Source organism: Apodemus sylvaticus, chromosome 1 (assembly GCF_947179515.1).
Source record: "Apodemus sylvaticus chromosome 1, mApoSyl1.1, whole genome shotgun sequence".
NCBI classification, from domain to species: domain Eukaryota; kingdom Metazoa; phylum Chordata; class Mammalia; order Rodentia; family Muridae; genus Apodemus; species Apodemus sylvaticus.
This window is the reverse complement of record NC_067472.1, coordinates 137738175-137759131: the sequence shown is the minus strand read 5'-3', so window position 1 is coordinate 137759131 and position 20957 is coordinate 137738175.

Here is a 20957-nt window from a genome sequence, read left to right as displayed (position 1 = left end):
ACAGCAGATCCAGCTAATCTTCCAGACGAAAGCTAATGTGCTTCATGAATACACAACTGGGTGTCCTTGCTTCTCATAGACCATAGGATGCACTCTACATTAATGGGATAGCTGAGTTTTTCTCTTCGAAGAAGTACGCATGACTCCCAGATAAGCCTCTCTTCCCATCCCATGTCTTCTATTCAGCACACTTTAACCAAAAGTGGCTACCACCCACATGCTGCTCAGTAATTATTACTTTCACTTTCAGGGTAAAGAAAGTACCAATGGAACCCTGACATGTTTGTGCTAATGTTTAACTTGTTGAGATCAGAAACATTTCTACAAATCCTTCTGCTCTTCAAAATAAGTTACTATTAATAATTCATTGGATTAAATTAAGCCAAAGCAGTCTTTAAAGTTGTACTTTTCATTTTAAATGAAAATCATTTTACCTACTGGACTGTGTGTGTGTGTGTGTGTGTGTGTGTGTGTGTAGGTCTGGAGGTCAGAGGACAACTTTGTGGAGTCAATTTTGTCCTTTCGCTATGGGTTCCAGGGATCAAGCTAAGGTTATTATTTTACCGGCTGAGAGAACTTATGGTCTGAAGTTCCATTTTTCTTTAACTTACACTCCCTTTTTATATATAAGGTTATTGTCTATAATGACAAGAACAACAAAAAAGATACTTTTCCTAAAATACTTTTCTGTGTTGATCACTATTGAGTTTTCAATTTTACATTGGTTAAACCTTAATGATTTACCTGCCATGGAGTTACTCTGGGTATACTGTGTTATAATAAGCATGCAAGTAATAGACTTACACTAATGGTAATTGCAGTTTTTAAAGCAAAGGTAAAATTCCTTGTGTGGGCATGACATAGGTCAGTAGTATTGAGCTTGCCTGCCCTGCAGGAAGCCCTAGGTTGGATCTCCCATAATAGGAGAGAAAATAAAAAGTAAAAAGAATTTAGTACAACTTCCATTTTGCCTTTCAGAGATCTTACATATCCCAGTGTCAAGCTCCAGTATTAATGAGACTAAAGATACTTCAAAGGTGTAAAACAGAAATCAGTGTGGGGGAAGAAATGAGTTTTCCTAGCCTACAGTTTATTATAATTTTATTTTAATTCATAAATGAATAGAAACATTATAATTTCAGAATAGTTTCTAATAATCAGTTACCTATTACATTTTAAACATACACCCTTCCTTTCCTCATGCTGCAACCAGGTAAAGCTTGAAAGTCTCTGTCCTATGTAGCATCTCTTTAGGAATTTCTGAGACTCTAGTTTCTGTGACATCAAAGAATAGCCAAATGCTTTTGATGAAAATTTCTTATTTTAGTAAAAAATAGTTACTACTAAGGTATTTTATCATTTAAGTGATGTGCATAGATTGACTGGTTATGTTTTATTTCAATCAATGTGTGGTCAAGGGAAACCACAGAAATGTCTTTGAAAGTAGAGTTTCAGAATCTCACAATGATACAAATCAGCAGCACATTTGAAGAGATTAGAGTTACACCAAGATATTTTATAATATTTATGACTGTTGTGAAAGATCTGTATGACAAGAACTTCAAGTCTCTGAAGAAAGAAATTGAAGAAGATCTCAGAAGATGGAAAGATCTCCTATTCTCATGGATCTGCAGAATTAACAGTAAAAATGGCCATCTTACCAAAAGCAGTCTACAGATTCAATGTAATCCCCATCAAAATTCCAACTCAATTCTTCACATACAAAGAAAGATCAATTTTCAACATCATCTGAAATAACAAAAATCCCAGGATAGTGAAAACATTCTCAATAATGAAAGAACTTCTGAAAGAATTACCAGCCCTGACCTCAAGCTATACTATGGAGCATGGGATTGATACAGAGTCAGACAGGTAGGTCAATGGAATAGAACTGAAGAACTAGGAGTAAGCCCACACACCTACAGTCACTTGATTATTGACAAAGAAGACAAAATCATTTGGTGGAAAAAAGAAAGCATTTTCAACAAATGGTGCTGGTCTATCTGGAGGTCTACCTGTAGAAGAATGCAAATTGATTCATTTTTATTTCCTTGTACAAAACTCAAGTCCAAATGGATCAAAGACCTCCACAGAAAACTAGATACTCTGAATCTAATAGAGGACAAACTAGAAAAGAGCCTTGAACACATTGGTACAGGGGAAAATTTCCTATATAGAACGCCAATGACTCGGGCTCTAAGATAAATTGATAAATGGGACCTTATGAAACTGAAAATCTTCTGTAAGACAAAGGATACCATTTTGTCAATAGGATAAAACAGCAACCTACAGATTGACAAAAAATCTTTACCAACCTTACATCTGATAAAGAGCTAATATCCAAAATATACAAAGAACTCAAGAAATTGGACTCCAGAGTAACAAATAATGCAGTTATTAAAAAACAGGGTACAGAGCTAAACATAGTGTCCTCAACTGAGGATTCTCAAATGGTCAAGAAGCACCTAAAGAAATGTTCACTATCCTCAGTCATCAGGGAAATGCAAATCAAAACGACCCTGAGATTACCCTTTATACCAATCAGAATGGCTAAGATCAAAAATTCAGGTGACAGCAGATGCTGGTGATGATGTGGAGAAAAAGGAACACTCCTCCATTGCTGGTAGGATTACAAGATGGTACAGCCACTTTTGAAATCAATCTGGTGGTTCCTTAGAAATTTGGATATAGTTTTACCTGAAGACTCAGCTATACTACTATGGAGCATATACCCAAAAGATGTTCTAACATATAATAACAAGGATACATGCTCCATTAATGTTCATAGCAGCTTTATTTATAATAACCAGGAGCTGGGAACATCTCAGATGTCCCTCAATAGAGGAATGGAACACGTGGTACATTTACACAATGGAATACTACTCAGCTATTAAAAGACGACAACTTTACAAATTTTACAGGCAAATGGATGCAACTAGAAAATATCATCCTGAGTGAGGTAAACTAGATTCAAAAGAACATACATGGTATGTACTCACTGATAAGTGTATATTAGCTCAAAAGCTCAGATACCCAAGATCAAATTAACAGACCACAAGAAGCTCAAGAAGAAGGAAAACCAACGTGTGGATGCTTCAATTGCACTTAAAGGGGGTAACAAAATAATCATGGAAGGCAGATGGATGGAGGGACCTGAGTAGGGGAAAGGAGGGGGAGGGAAAGAGGGGCCCCGGATCAGGTACGGAAAGAGATGGGGTGGGGGTGGGGGGGGAGTCCAGTGGGTCAGGAGAATGAATAGAAATGTGTAGGGGTATGGGAGGGGAACCACTAGAAAGTCCTGGATGCCAGTGATATTAAAGGTGTCCAGGACTCAATGAGGATGCCATTAGCCAAATTAACCCAACAGTGGGGAGATACTTCCCATAGAGACCACTTCCAGGAGATAGACATGGTTCACAGTTCAAGGAAGGGGCCATGCTCCCATCTCAATCTTTAACCCAGAATTGTTCTAAAGGAAGCCCAGGGACAAAAAATGTAGCAGAGACAGAAGGAAAGGCCATCCAGAGACTGCCCCACCTTGGAATCTATCCCACCTGCAGACATCATACCCCAACACCACTGCTGGTACCAAGAAGTGCTTGCAGACAGAAGCCTGGTATACTGTTCTCTGAGAGGCTCTGCCAACACCCAAAACAGATGAAGATACAAATTGTCCTGATCTCAGGGACTTCAGTGGAAGAATTCGGGGAAGGACTGAAGGGGCTGAAACTGTAACTCCATAGGAAGAACAACAATATCAACTAACCTGATCCCCCCTCCCATCCCCAGATCCTAGTGACTAAACCAACAACCAAAGAGTATACATGAGTTAGTCCATGGCTCCTGCTACATAAGTAGCAAAGAACTGCCTTGTCTGGCATCAATGGGAGGGGAGGCGCTTGGTTCTTTGAAGGCTTGTTTGGCCAGTGAAGGGGAATGCTAGAGGGATGAAGCAAGAGTAGGTGGGTGGGAAAGCACCCTTTTAAAGGCAAAGGGAAAAGGGGATGTGGTGGGGAGGTTGTGGAGGGGAGATAGGGAAGGAGACAGCATTTGAAATGTAAATAAATAAAATAGTTAATAATGAAAAAGCAAAGAGATTAAAGTAACACTCAAATTTGTTTCTGATTTCTTTTTGTGTACAATATTTGCTTCATTTAAAAGAATAACCAGCAGAATGGCTAAGAGCAATAACACAAGTGTCAGTTCACTCTGGTAAGGATGTGCAACAAGAGGAACACTTCTCCATTGCTGGTGGGAGTGCAAATGTTTACAACCACTATAGAAATCGATATGGCAGTTCTGAAGAATACTAGAAAAAGATCTACCTCAAGACCCAGCTATACCACTCCTGGGAATATACCTATCAAGAGGATACTTTTTCAACTATCTTCATAACAACCTAGGTGTCCCCCAACAAAGAATAGATAAAGAAAGTATGATACATTTTCACAATGGAGTTTTACTTAGCTGTTAAAAACAATGACACCGTAAAATTCACAGGCAAATGGATGAAATTAGAAAAGATCATCCTGAGTGATGGAACTCAGATCCAGAGAGACACACATAGTGTATACACACGTATAAGTAGATATTAGCTGTTAAGTAAGTCATGATCATGATACAACCCATAGACCTATAAAGGCTAAGTCACAAGGAGGGTTTACACAAGGATCTCCCTAGGAAAGGGAAATAGAATAGATTTCATGGGTAGATTGGGGGTGGGTAGAATAGGAACGGGAGAGATCAGGTGTGTGATCGGGGAGAACTGGGAGTGATGTCAGGAATTTTGGGGATGAGGTTAAAACCTAGTGCAGTAGAAACTCAAGATTCTTCAAAGGTGACTCTAGTGAGGACCCCTAGTAATGTTGGATATGAAACCTAAATTGACCATTTTCTGTAAACAGGCATGGATGGGACACCAACCCAGCCACAACACCTTCAATCTTTAATCTATCTTGACTGGAAGTTGTATGGGAGCAACGGAGGCACAGACCTTGCAGAAATGGCTAACCAATGACGGGAGTAATGTGATATCTATACCACAAAAGGAAGAGCATATTCAATACTACTTCGATGACCAGAAACAGAGGCTACACAGCCCAGAGAACTAGGATAGAAAAAAACCAATTAAACAATTTCCAACAATATTCTGTTATACTCATAGATCTGGAAGCTGGTGGTATCATATGCAAAGCCAAACATTAGGCGCAGAGAGCCCAAATTGGAGATCTTCATTGGGTCCTTTCCCTCAGAGCTCAAGGAACTCTGTGGAAGATAGGGATGAAGGAACCAGAGGGGGTGAGAAAACCAGAGGAACATGGCCCACAGAATCAACTAAGCAGGACTCAGAGGGGCTCCCAGAGACTCAAGTGGCAGTCACAGACCCTCGTGAGTCTGTGCTTGTCCTCTGCTAGTATGTTATGTGAGTTAGGTTGGTATTCTTGTGGGACTGCTAACAGTGTGAGCGGGGTGCCTCTTTTCCTCCCTTCGGGATACTTTCCCTCCTATTTGGTTGCCTCATTCAGCCTTGATATGAGGGTTTGACCCTCTTGTTATACCTTGTTATGCCTTCTTAAGTTGAAAACCCTGCAAGGCCTACTCTTTTCTAAAGGGAAAAGGGAGAACTGTAGATCTGCAGGAGGAGGAGAGGTTGCCAGGAGTGGGATGGATGTGGAGAGACTGAGAGGAGTGGGAGGAAGGAAAACTGTGACTGGGATATGTTGTATGGGAGAACAACAACAGCAATAACAACAAAACAAAGGAAAATTTAAAACAATGATAAAATAACTAGTATTCATTACAAAATGTTGCAATTTGGGACGAGCATGCAAAGACTGTTTGTGTGTGATGTAATTAATCAAAGCAATTCTGGCTACCCTCATGCTGTACTCTGTAAATGGTATGTAGAGGCAATATGAAAAAGACTGAACACTGCCCATAGCGGCATTAATCAATTGGAAACACTTTCACCTATAAACATATGTATGATTACATTCTACTGAATATCCTGTCTCATCCATGTACACATAGTTCTGTATATGTTGTATGCATACAATTTATGGTAATCATAACATATGGACATGTAGCATACAATCTTATAAATTATGCACCTTTGGATGCAATAACTCTAATTTTGGTATTAAGACTTTATCAACTGTTATTTCCAGTTATTCTGTGAAAAGAACATAGTTGCTAACACCAATTAGGCTGGCAGAAAGGCTGCCGTTGTAGATTACTTAACCTACACTTTCAAAGTACCCATTCATTTCCAACTACGCAAAGCACACACCCTTCTTAACAAAACTTAGCGTGAGGAAACCCTTCCGTTGGATATTATATTCTTATTACCGACAGGGTTACAGCCTGGACTTTTAAACATTCGGCCTGGCTTTTAAAACTATGTATTTACACCTCTCACTAGCTAATTCATTTTAAGCACCAATTTTAAGCACCCAACGATGAACGCTAAGAAGTCAGTCTTTTATTCTATTAAAATATTGTTAAGCTATACAACTTCCTCGTTGGAAAGCAGATTGAGCACATGCGCAGTGAATCTGATAAACTTTCCTTTAAGAAGTAGCTGTGTGTTCCAGAGACGCTGTGGCTGTGTCTGGACTGAGTAAAAGGGACTGACTTCCAGAGCATCCCTGAGGAGGTAAGTTCACCTTGAAGCTCTCCTAGCAAGACATCCTTCCCCTAAATTAATAATTGTTCATGTTAAATATACCAAAGAATTGTGAAGTGCAGTTTTGAGACAAAAGGGAGACAGAAGAAAGGTCCCTACTAGCCTGAGTCTCATGATAAAAAGATCATTTAAACATATGCAGGCTCAAGCCAAGACCCAGGGATAATTGGTGTATTAACCTTATACTGAAGGAAGATTTAGCTACACTGTCTGGTTATGAGAAAAACAGGAGTTACCTGTGTAGTCACTGCAATGCCAGAGCCTGCTCAGCAACCCACTGAAAATTAGGATTTGGGACAAACATATCCTCCATCAGCCATGGGGGCATCTCTGTCAGAGGACACCACACTTTTGCATTCATTCACACCCCAAAACGTCCTGTTACAGAGATTTCACTCCATAGGATATGAGAGCGATTTCTATGCTCATTTGTGTTTGAAACATGAAAACAACATAACAGCTGCGTGCTGGGTTGAATAAAGAAGATACACATGCATTTAAATCACTTATATCTTACTTTTTTATGATGCAATTGTGAATTATGTTCCTTTTGCATCTGTAATTAGAGGGCAGAACAGATGGCGAAGGCTTCGTTTAAAGTGATGTGTCCATTAAAATAACCTATGCAGCCAAATGATTGCTCACCGTAACAGGGCGTACATTTCTCCATGGCAGGCACTTTGCTGCACTGAAATATGTTGCTAAGGCCCCTGGACTATACATGGTGCTTATTATTTTTAAGGGCTTTCCAATAAAAGGGTTCAGTGTAGCACAGCTAGCTCTGTACCTCATTCATCTTCCCAGCATATGTTTTACTATATTGTTCTAATTAAAAAGTGACCTTGTATATAATGATCAGAACTCAATACTGAAAATGATTCATTTAGGCGCTAGGGATCTGGGAAGTCTGTCTCAGCCATATTAAACTGGGCAGTGAGATAGGTTTGGGGCCAGGGGCTCTGGGGGAGAATTTTTTTCCCAAGATCATAACTGCAAAGAATTCAGAAGATTTAGTTCATCTCTGGGACACATTATCTTCTTATTACATGTTACTTCCAGGAGGTTTTCGAGAAAAACAAAAACAAAAGCAACAAATACAAAAGGGCAAAAGTTCATCGTAAAGTTTGTTCAGAGCACAGCTTCAAACTTAGCTATTTTCCATTTGGCTGAGGCATATTAACTTGTGTGTTGTTCAAAGCCATTAAAGGCCCATTTTGTTTTGCTTCGCTCGGTCAAGATATCCCAGATTGTTGTTGTTGTTTTTATCGTATGAGATCCTGTCTGCTATAATCATAAATATCACTCAACTTCCATTTTAATCACTTCTGGGGATTAAGAACTTGCAAACATTTCACGGCTTCCCAGAACTCTGCAAAATAAATCTGGAGTTTGTGAAAGTGGCTTCATTTGCTGGACTCGTTTGAGGTCCTTACTCAAACTACAGAAAGTCAGAGGAGAAAACATAAATGGATTTTTTTTTTTGGTTCAATTTCTGGGGAACAGATTTTGCAAGCCCAAACTGATGAACCATAATAAACTCAGCATTGTTAACATTCCATAAGCAAAATTAAAATATCAACACCCGGGAAAAGAAAAGGGAAAGAAAGCTTTCTCACCTTTACTCAGGGATGTCTTTCCTAAGTTGTCTTCAAATCCTGGGAAATTCAAGAAGGATCAAGACCAATAATAGGCAGGCAAGGTGCCTGGTGTATAGGGAGAAAGACCGAATTATCAAAATAATGTGCGCATGCAAGTTATTTTAATATAACTAACACTGTTTTTTCAGTTAAAGCTTTAGGAATTATATGTTACTATTTATGGCTACATTAGTGAATAGCTGCTATGGGAGCTTTGTAATAAAATGAATGTGTGTTGGAATCAACTTTTCTGAAGAGTTTGTGTATCCAAAAACTCAGGTGCATTTAATCTGGCAATTCTTTTACAATTGTTCTTACACGTCATACAGCAGTGTTGACTACATGCTATGTGCTGGAGTATTATGAAACCTGGAAACCATAGTAATACTTGGATAATATAGTGTCAAATTTCAATAGCATCATGCAATACCATAATATTTCAGTGTTACTATTATGACTTAGGCTCTTTCTGCCCACAAGAAATAAATCTTATGTTGGGGTGAGATACATACAAATTTTCTTCCAAAATTGACTCTGAATAATTTATTTCTACTAAACTGAATTCTCTCTCTTCAACATCCTTTTAAATTTGGTTAATCAATGAAAGATTCCCATACTTTGGCAGGTTTTCTACGCTAGCCTTTTTGTGAGTAGTTAATGATCTGTAAACAACAGTTTAAAAGCACCAGGGGACCTTACCGTTTAGAAGAATTCTATAGGGAACTTTATCGTAAAAAGGAAAAGTCTTTGGTTAACACAAATACTCACCCTGAAACATTCTTTTATTTGCCTTTAATTTCACTATAAAGTTCTTAGGGTTACTATTATGTAATCACAGTAATGCTACCAGTTATCACAGAGAACTTTTATTTCTGAAGGAAAAGGATGTCTCAGTCACTACTGATTGGATTTTTCTCGGCACTGGAAGAGGGTAGTGATGTGAATCAGGGATTCCGAATGTCAGACTTGGTCTTCAGGTTTCTTGTGTAGTTTTCCATGGAATCCCATCCTCCTCTGAGTGGTTCATGAACATCACAGGCCTTCCTTGGAGCTTGTGGGTGAAGCACAATTATGGTTAAGTGAAGCATGCTTGCATGTCCTGGGGAATAAATTAGAAAGCTTGCAGGTTCTGTTCTCCTGTGGAATTGTTGTGGAAAAATCACAGCTCTCTCTCTCTCTCTCTGGTGTCTGAAAGCTAGGAATACGGGAATGGGTTACCATGCTAAGACCTCCCGCCTCACTCCTCTGTAATTTTCCAGTGTCCCTGAATGTCCTGGTGAGGAGTTAAGTATATAAATAACACCAGTTCATAGAAAAGCCATGAGGATCTGGAAGACGGCTAATGTTGAGATGTTCTTTGATGTTGTGTGGGAAAGGGAGCACTTACTGTAGCACACACACACACACACACACACACACACACATATATATTTATATTTATATTTAAATGTTTTACTAATTATTTGAAAATTTCACTTCTTGGACCCCAATCCCACTCACCTCCCTGCCCCTCCATAACTACACTCTACCCTTGCAACCTTCTCCTAAAAGAAAACAAAAGAAAGAAAGAAAAAACCAAACCAAACAAACAACAAGACATTTCACCATGGAAGATGCTGTGTGTCACAGTGCGTCTCACAGGATGCCTCTCTGTCCATGCATCTCTACTTGCAAATATTCATTGCTGTGAGTCATTGCTCTGGTTCAAAGCCTCTGGTTTTTTTTGTATACCATCAATAGTGGATCCTGTCTGGAACTCCTCTCAGATGTCCTGTGACTGTCCTGTGCCGTGGAGATCCTGCAGCTTTGGATCTACAAGACTGACCCTTTCACTGGCTCCAGCAGTTCAGAGATAGCTTAGATATTGAGGTTGGCAAACTCAGAGCCCTGGATCTGTCCTGAGTGGTGGCTGAGTTTGTCAGCCCTCCAGATCTCCTGCTTTGCCCAGGTAAGGGGCTGGGCCAGTTTAGCATGGATTTTCATTGCTTTCTGTCAATTCCATTCTGTGTGATTAACTTCTTTAGATCATGTTTACCCTTCCTCTGCATAAGAGGATATCCAGCCTCTGGATAAGACTCCAAATGTTGTCTCTAAGCATGAGTTTTATCCTTTACTAGGCTATGCCTCAGTGTCCCTCAAAGGTTCTCAACTTCCCTAATGGCAGTGACCCTTTAATACAATGTTGTGGTGACCCCTAATCATAAAATTGTTTTTGTTGCTACTTCATACCTATAACTAACTACTCTTATGAATTTTGAAATATCTGTGTTTTCTGACAGTCTTAGGCAACCCCTGGAAAGGACCATCCCATTCTCAAAAAGGTCATGACCCACAGGTTGAGAACCACTGGTTGAAGTCTTTGGAGTATTGTGAAGATGAGCAATTCTGCCAGCGGCTATGTTCTTTTTATTTACCAGCCTCTCTGCTCGCCTTGCCTACATCATACAAGACCCTATACAAAATTTAAAGACACTCCCTTAAGATCTCAGACAGCATGCTTCCCAGAAACAATGTGATTGATCAAGGATGAGGACATTAAGCATTTGGCCTTCAAAATTCTGTCTTTTTACAACATGAAAAGCCATTCAAGACACATTCTCAATTGTTTTAGAGTGGAATCAAGACACAAGTCACACAGGACTGATAAAGAATGAGGAATAGCTATAAATGGGATTGCCAAATATACGGAAACAAAACACTTCTTTTCTGTTTTTTTCTTTAAATTTTTTAATTCGGAAAACCTCATTTTAAAATATCAATAGTTTGCATTTTAATGTTTGTCCTCTGACCAAGCTATTTTTCAGTTGTTGGAGTAACATTTGGCATCTTTGATACTCTTAGTCTTGAATTCAAGTCCTTCTTTTGAGTGCATGTATCTGTCTAGATTAAGGCATTCTGATTTTCCTATCTCAGAGGTCATGTCTACAACAATCATGTTACCCTACCTGCCATGAGGCTTGGCTCAGTGATCCTAACTCCTACATTTGTGCTTTCCTGTGGGAAGGAACATGCTTTCTAGTTCTGCCCAGGGAAAGATGTTTGCTTCAGAAATGTCTGTGGTTTATTTCCTCTGCTTGAAAATTCAGAGGCCGTAGATCAGAGCAGAACAAAATCATTTTAGAGGAAGACCAGGCATAGCGACGTGGCATGGCTTGAACCAACTGTCAGCTTAGCATCTAGAGGATGTTTTTTCTTCAGTTTATGCAGCTTGCAATCCATTAAGGACAATTCGAGAAGCCTTGTAACTTTACTTACCTGGCCACCCAGGTGAGTGTTGCACATGAGTGTGTGTGTGAAGGTGTGTGCACACAGCTCCCGAGACCCTGAGCATTGTTCCCTTCAGTTGGAGTGACAAGGATGACTGACATGTTTTCACACAGAATGTGGGTTAGGACTTGAAAGGACCTGTTGGGACAAACACATTCGAGATAATAGCATGTGGGTAAGAAAGACAAAAGCAGAGTCACTGAGAAAATGCCTTCGACCTGACACATCCTGAAGGAGCTATTCCCGAACAATGGACACAAACTGCCTAATGTGCTACCTGCACCCAGCAGTAACCCTTAATGGTGACTGTAAAATGAAGCATTATGTTAGCCAGTAGAAAGGAAAATGCAAATTGATTCTCCTTTTGTTTAGATGGAAGTGCTTATCAAGGTTAGAAGGTATTCAAGGTCTGTGACACCAGAATAATTTGTTTTATTATAATACTCCAACAAGGACAGTGCTTGGGGCTGTCTGAGGGACTCAGATGGCTAGATGAAATTCTACAGTTGCGGCTTTAACCATCGCCTTTTCAACATGCCACATGCTCAGCCTGATTGGGGAAGTGGTTGCAGAACCAAAACCCTTTCATTTTCATTTCAAGGATGAGATGATAAGATTTTCTGTTAATACGGGAATACGTCATTCCCTTACAAGAGCATAGAGTCAAAGCTTACAATTTAACTTGCAGGCCTTTACATCTGCCTGTGAGAGAAAAAAGCTTCCCAGAGCTTGTTTCTCAGGCTCCTGGTCACCAACAAGGTATTCATAGCACTCTACTTCATAGGACAGGACCTCCTTGGAAAACAGAGGTTAGGGCATGGGTCCACGTGTATGGCTGGAACATCAGCATTCCTAGCTCCAGCACCATTTCTCCATCTCTGCTGAATGTATGACTGTCTGTGGGTACCTGGATTTGGGGTTGGTATCTCCATAGAAAAACAGCTTACCATATGGATGCTGTCAGTTAGTGACACCTATTGCTTGATGGGGAAATTTTGTTATAAGATCTGACTGTGGCGCAGAAAGGGGGAAGGCTGGAGAGCTGTAGAAGCATGGTGACAGGCAAACCATATCATCTGAAACTCTGAGAGCTCCAGTACTGTGCTATTCTCAATACACACTTTGGCTTTAATAGTAAGACTAATTTGTAGAGACATTGGTAATGGTTGGAATAGCTGCTAGGAATTTTTTATCCCTCTCCGCAGCTCTGTTTTCCTTTATTTCTTTTCTTCCTCTTTTCCCTTCCCTACCTCATTTTTCTTTTCTTTCCTCCCTTCTTTTTTTCCTTCCTTTTTAAAAAAAATGTTTTAAATCTTTGAACCACGTCTTCAGGCCAACATCTCTAATTATAAAAGATGTTCTTATTAGGATTTTTCTTATGATAGTTTACTAAGTAATAGACTCTTAAGTAAGCAAACAAGAAAGCAAGCAACAAACAAACAAAAAGAATCTAACTTAACTTGGTCATTTTAATTATATGGACCTGACCCAGAAAGCATTGCACAACTTAGCCTAGCAACTCCTAAGGAAGGGCCAGGCCACTGTGAGAACACAGGTGTGACAGTGGAGTACAGATTCACATATAAACATCACCCAGAACACTGCATGTCATCTTATACTGCCTAACATTTGGCTTCCTGAGTACTAGCGCCTATATAACAATGCAAAGCAGGTTCAACGGGTATGAAGAGTATCCAATGTGGGTGACAGTCTCAGTGAGGAATTTCTGGTGCCTATGTGTGGACACTTTGATGCTCACCAATACAGCAGATGGCTCAACCCTAAGTGTGAGATTGGATATAACATACTGATCCCTGATCACCCCAAGGTACTTGGTGTCTATCATTAAAACTTTAGTTGAGGCCTGATTGATTAAATGTTTGGAGCTCATCTCCAGCTACATCTGATGTTTATGGTCAGATTATGATGCTGGTGACTTTTCAGTGCCAGAAAAGAAGCCAAATACCCCATGACTGATACTGGAAGACACATGTGAGATATTGTCAGGCCTTACCTTTAGAAGGGTGGCAGAGTGTCTTGTTGTAAAGGCTGTGGGTGTCTTCTGTTGATATGAGCATAGTTCAAGAAGTTGGAGACACTGAGGACTTCCTCTTTTTTTTGAATCCTACTATCCCACTATTGCTAACAAGGCTATCCTGGATTATGGAAGCTGCGCAAAAGACAATCACAGGGAAATTCTAGAAGCTGAGAAGCAATCTTTCCTGAAACTGAGACACAAGTTGGTATCATAGGTAGAACCAGAGAGGAAAGAGGAAGAGCCAGACCTCTCATGTTCCTGTGGGCTCAGGCTGGTTCACCTAAAGTAATAGAGACTAAAGACCAACATAATAAAGAAAGAAGAAGCACACACATGCACACATGCACACAGCCATGCTCACATGAGGACACACACACACACACACACACACACACACACACACACAGCTCTTTGGATGATGGAAATAGCTCTTTAAGTTAGTTACTATTCTGAGGACTATACAAGGGCAGTACTCCCAAACCATACAAGATGTGATTCTTTCTTGGGGAATTTAAGACCAAACTTTTGAACTGACAGTTGCTAGTCTCTTGTACTATTACTCTGTAAATAAATAGAACACTTCCCTTGGGAAACTGTCATTATCTATCAAGGAGAAAAATCACCAAGAAGATTTATAGTAATTCAGAATAATAAAATATAAAAATAAAATGAACTACATTGGTGTTCTTTGATATGCAGGCAGTAGAAAATAACTTGAGCAACTTAGCCAAAAAAAAAAAAAAAAAAAAAAAAAAGGCGATTCATTGGAAAGATGTTGAGTCTGTGCTGGAGGGACTGACTCATATGGCTTTAGACAGGGTGGAAATGTGAATCCTAGGATCTCAAAGAACATTTGGTTCTGTGTCTTTCCTCTTGAGATATACCAGAGCTTTCTTCTAAAGTGAAGAAGTCCATGTAGAAAAGAATGTTGAGCTTTGTTTCTTGATATAAAGGTTACTCACATTTGTGTTCTTTTAATTAACACAAGACTTCAGACTAAAATAAAGTAAAATAAATTAAAATCCCCCACCATAAAAGAGAGAAAAGAATGTGACTGCGCTGCCAGTCATGGCTAAGGTAATAAATCACACATGGCCACTGGTTGGCCTTCTTCATGGGCCCATTGATGAGGAATAAATACATTTTTCTTGACTTGATAAGCTTCCTGGTTCCATTCAACACTAACCTAACAGAATCAAATGGAAGTGATGGACAGCTGTAGATCATTGTGGCCAGGACACAGCTAAGAAGAAAGGATAACAAGCTGAGCCAGCAGGAAATAGTTAAAAATCTTTCATAAGGTATAGATTTACCACTTCCTTAAAACCTCAAAGTATCTGGTATAACTGCCAGTTCCTACACAGCAGTCATTTGATGATGCTGAGTTTGGACTGAAACCTCTTAAACTCAGGACTCAATATCTAACTTTCCAGAGACATTTCCAGTCAGACAATCCATACAAATACCTTCCCACAACTTCCCTGAGCCTCCTTGTCAGCCTTAATACTTAGCTGACCTCTGGCCTATAGACTTATTCAGCAAAGTTCCTTAGTGCAGTACTGGGTTTAAATATCCTTATATGTAGTACTGGGTTTAAGTATCTTTGTATTCTTTTCTAGAGGAACAGAATCACTGGCCAGAGAGGGAAAATATGCACACACACACACACACACACACACGCACGCACGCACGCACGCACACGCACACGCACACGCATGCACATGCACACGCGCGCGCACACACACACACACACACGCACACGCACACATGCATGTGAAATTTATCAAGTCAGCTTTAAACTAGAAGAGCAGAATCACACAGGAAAACTGAGAACCCGATAGTTGTTCAGTCTCAAGGGTAAGTGCTACAGTAGTCCCAATAGGTTGTAAAAGCCACGATATTTCCTGGAGAGCCACTGGTCACTAGAATACAATAAAATCTTTAAAAGGGTGGGTGTGCTATCAGTCAAGGAATCATCATCATCACTATCACCATCATCATCATCATCATTGGCACCGTCCTCCTCATCATCATCATCAGCGCCATCATCATCATCATCGGCATCATTGGCATCATCATCAATAGCAACAACAGAGAGAACAGCAACAGCAACAGCCGCAATAAGAACAACAGCAAGTTCACTCAGCAGCAAGAAGAAAGGCCAAGTAAGTAAACGAAGAGGGCCTCCCTCACGACACGTCCATTTTATCTGGACTATACCAGAAAATCCACCCACGCTTGCCAAATGTCTTCTCAACCTCAAACACCACTATCAAGATCATTCTTCAGGTGAGGCTACATATTTTGGTGATTCGAATTTGTGTCAGGTTGACATTATGTTCAGCTCTTAACAAGGCTTAGAGGACAGCATGTTTTCAGCACACATTAGCAAGTTTGTAACTTCAAATGAAATAGAAATTTCCATAGAAAATATTCCCAATGAATAAAGAACTGTGAGCTGGATAGACAGCCAGATATCTAAATTATGTGCTTTCTCGGTGTCCTCTCCCATTAAAAAGAACCAAACACTGCCTCAATGGGAGTTTCAGGATGGCACCGGGTTTACAGTAACAGAAATTAATGATTGGCAGCTAAGTGCTGGAGCTTGGACCATGATCACATAGGTTCACTTATTACCTTTGTCTTTTTCAATCTACTTTGTGTATTTTTGTTTTTCTCTTACTTGCTGGTCAAGTTTCTGATTAACCCATGCAGGGCCTCAGTGGGCAAGCACTAGCTCCTTGGTTAACTCTTACCATGAGTTCAGAAGAGAAGCAATCTTGACCATAGTAGCAGTTCAAATGACAAATTATGGCTAGGTGTGTGTGTGTGTGTGTGTGTGTGTGTGTGTGTGTGACAGATAATGCCAACCACAGTGGATCTCAGTTCATGTACTACTGCCTGGAGAAATAATAGAGGTAAACTTCTAGGTACAAAGGCATCTTGTAGTTTCTTTAACACCTGGCATGTTCTCTGCTGCTGAAATTTACTGATCCCCTTTTCTTAACTCTCAGTGTCATCTCTTTCCTCTCCTTGGAAAACTCCTCCTGACCACTTAGAACATGTAAAGAGGTCAAATATCGGTTTTTCAAGAGACAGGGTTTCTCTATGTTGCCCTGGCTGTTCTGGAACTCACTTTCTGGCCTCGAACTCAGAAATCTGCCTGCCTCTGCCTCCCGAGTCCTGGGATTAATGGCATGCACCCCCACTGCCCAGCTCCCAAATATCACTTTTTCTAGACCTCTCCTCCCTCATCTGACAAGTGCTTATCTCCCAGCATTGCGTTCCTGTTCTCAGTTTCTTATCAACCAAGTTGCTCATATCCCAGCTAGTCAAGTATGAGCACAGAAACCTGAGTTCCATTTGAAAAATTCATGAGAGAGAAAGGTAAGCGTGGTATGTGCCTGTAATCTCAGCACTACAGAGGATCCCAGAGAATTGTGGGACACAGCCTACTCAGGAAGCTCGAGGTTCAATCAGAGACCCTGTTTAAAACAAAGGAGGTGGATGACGCCTGGGAAATGACAATTGAGCTTGTCCTCTGGACCCCATAAGCACAAGAACATGTGGTCCCCATGTGTAAATGTGAGTAAAAGCTTGAGAACTCCAAAACACACTTCTTGTTGGTACTCAGTCTTGTAGCTGTCCCTTGGCCCTTCCTCCAACAGCGTATAGGTAGCAGTGAGAGGAGCCTCTCTCTAATGCTTCACTTTTCTTCAGAACTCAAGGTAATGACAGATCACCCAGCTCACTTGCAGGTAAAGAAGCTAGTGCTTGCCCACCGAGGCCCTGCATGGGTTAATCAGAAACTTGACTAGCAACTGTGATAATCAAGCACGATGCTCAAGCTGGTCCATGCTGTGATTGGAACAAAACCAACACCGTAACAGTATTAAATACGGTCTAATCTCTGTCAGTCCTGATGGGATTTCAAGAGGAGGATTTCAGGACTAAAGGTTGAACATCCCTCACAGGTTCTCTGAGTATCAAGAACAAAACCAAAAACAGACACGAAAATACCAAACAACAACCGAAGTCCAAGGAAATCTGAAGAATACTTATTATTGTTCCTAGTGTAGGCTAGATCTCCTAATGCCCTCATTAATATTTACCTAAGGCCATATGCTATTGGGAGGTCTGTGTAAACTGTATGATTTATATGCAATGTTCACATTCTATACACATATCATTTATTACATAGACTATGCAAACATATATGCATGTGTGCAACCATCTTTCCTGGGGCTGGAGGGATCATTCACATACACACAGAAAGTAACAGGATAAGAAAAAGTATTTTACTGCTTTGTAGGCTCATTTGATGTTGCAAAAGGAACAGAATTTTGACCAATCCTTTTTAAATGTTTTTACTCTTACACAGGCTAGATTAACTAAACTGGCCTGGCTTATCGACAATTAAGGCCAGCACGGCCATTTGCCTAATTTAGAATTGTAAAGGAATATGAATTGATTTTGAACCCCTCTCAGGATACAGGGAAAGAAGGGACATCTGGTGGAATGAACCACGTGTGTAAATCCCTTTTGACTCATCTTATCTGACAACGGGGGTGGGGGGATGGGGGAGTGGAAGAGTAACTGGTCGACCACAGAGCTCTCTCTGTTCACAGTAAGAAACATGCTTTGCCTCGGAGGGAGTCCATCACCTAATATTAACACAGAGAAGGAGAAAGAGCAGGTTGACAGGAAACCCTGGCTCTCCCCTGACTCAATTCAGGAGATCATTAAGGATGAAGTCTTGCTGTAAAGTACACCTCTCTTCCTCCGATGACAGTGACAACCAGGGCGATGAATCAGGGGCAGCCTGCTCTCCTTTGACAAACAAACACCCACTCTGGTAAGTGCCCTTTAATGTGCATGGAGTCTTTGTCTAGGAAAGGGATGCACAGTTGGCCTGTACAGAGCTGTAAGGGGATAGCTTTGACATACCGATAAAGCGTCTAGGTTTACATTGGACTTGACTTTATCATTTACTGAAGGATATTATTAGTGTAGACATGATAGGCACTCTCTGCCTTCTCCAGCAAGAGCCAGGGAAATGTATACGAACAAAAGGTCTGCTGTGGAGAATCAGACCCTGTTTGTTCAGTGACTTTGGGATCCTAATCCTACAACTCAGCAGAGATAAGGCCTAAAGCAGAGGAAAAGAGCCCACCCAGCTCCGGGGCCCCAGGAAGAAGAGGGAAAGTCAATCGTGTGAAAAATGGAAGTTCATCCAACACTGAGCATGTGTGTGGCTTTCCCTGGTTGCAAATTTGATATTATAAAAATAGATTTGCTCTTTGGGGCCAGATGGCATGCAATACTTCTGAAGTAAAATTCAGTCTTATGACAAAGGTCATCGCTAGAAAGAACCACTTGGACTGAGCTTGTTTAGCACTTGTTGAAAACCTTTGCATCAGCAATTACCTCTGCTTTCTTGAGTGCAAACACACACACACACACACACACACACACCATGACTACAAGCAACATAGGCCTAGCTAGCCACTGTTCCTTTTGATTGTTCTGGCAGTGGGGCCTCTCCTTTTTAATTTTATTTTGCTTTATTTTATTTTTATTTTATGTGTATGGGTGTTCTGCCTGCATGAACCAAATGTATGGTGTTCTGTCTGTGTACCAAATGTATGTTCTGTGTCAAAGGAGGCCAAAGAGACTATCAATCCCTTGGGACTGTTAGTTACAGAGAATTGTGAGCTGTTGTGTGGGTGCTGGGAATTGAACCCCAGTTCTCTGGAAGAACAGCCAATACTCTTAACCATTAAAATATCTCTCTAGCCCCAAATGGTTTCTTCATTATTGTAGTTTTGTAATGGGTTTTGCATATCTCCCACTTATCTGAAAATAGCTATAGTTAAAAACAGGTAAGTAAAAACACTGCCTCTAACCATCTGCTAGATGCCTGCTTTATATATGATTTCTCTCCTTGTTTGATGAAGGATTCACTGAATAAGTAGCTTGTCAACTAATGAATGTACCATTCATTTATCAAAATCTATTAACACTATTCCTATTTACACACACACACACACACACACACACACACACACTCTCACACACACACACAAACACCTGAAATCTAGAGTGAAAGGTTGTATGTTATGCATCTTCCTTTGAAGGTCATGACACACGTGCTACATGTTTCTCAGCTCTTACTTCTATAACTGGTATTGAAGATAATCATAATTGTAATTAGGTGTCTCTTGTAAAAGTGGCTTGTAACTCTAAAGACCATAGAAATACACTTGATTTTCTAGAAGCAGAATGACAGCTGGAATATTGTATAATTTAAGTGTCTAGTCATATTCTAAAACTCATGCTGTGCACAAAACTGTGTGGCTTCATAGATAAAGAGACTAATCTTACAAGATTCTGCATCCAAGAAGGTTAAAGTCGAGGCAGAAAAAAATAATTCAGTCTTAGAGAAGATAAAAATTTTATCATAGAATTCTGCTAAAAAAATTCAGTTAGTAATTTATTTACAGACAAGGGAATATTGGAATTCTCTGGGACTTTCGGCCCACATGCCCAAGTCACCTGCTGCCATGGCTGCTCCAGTTCATTTAAGATATGCCACAAGCATTCCCAAATATATTATAACTTTTATTTTATTTAACACTTTTCTGCTTGCTAAATACTATCCTAACTTTGACTGGCAAGATGCCTCAGTGAAAAATGGTGTTTGTTGCCATGTTTAATGACATGAGTTCAATTCCTGGAACACATATGGTGAACTGACTCCTGAAAGTTTTATTCTGGTCTCTACATACATCAAGCATTCTCTCTCTCTCTCTCTCTCTCTCTCTCTCTCTCTCTCTCTCTCTCTCTCTCTCTCTCTCTCTCTCTTTCTCTCCAGAATAACAACAAAACTGGTAATAAATCAAATATCCTAACTTTATGAATGTTAAGAAATTTTATAACCATTGAGTCCAGGGCTATTTTTTTCTGCATTGTGTAAAAAAATAAAGTTGAATAATAATTGAATGATATTTATTTTTATTGTTAATAATAAATACCTTAGGCAAAACAAACAACTGTAGGTTTGCCATAAGAAATATTTAAGTCTGGACTAGTTTACTTAATGTAATTTGAAACTTCCACAACCTTTGCATTTTAGTTTCTGTCTACATTGGATGAGCCACAAATTCCCCATTTCAAAGATGAAACAGACATGCGCATTGAATGAGTATATTGATGAGACGAAGGTTAAACTTCTGTAACAAGGGCCTTCAAACACAGTGGTTTAAGCACATGCAAGTTTTCTCCTCCCTCGCAGCACAGGCTGAGTGTACGATCTCCCTATGGATGTCTA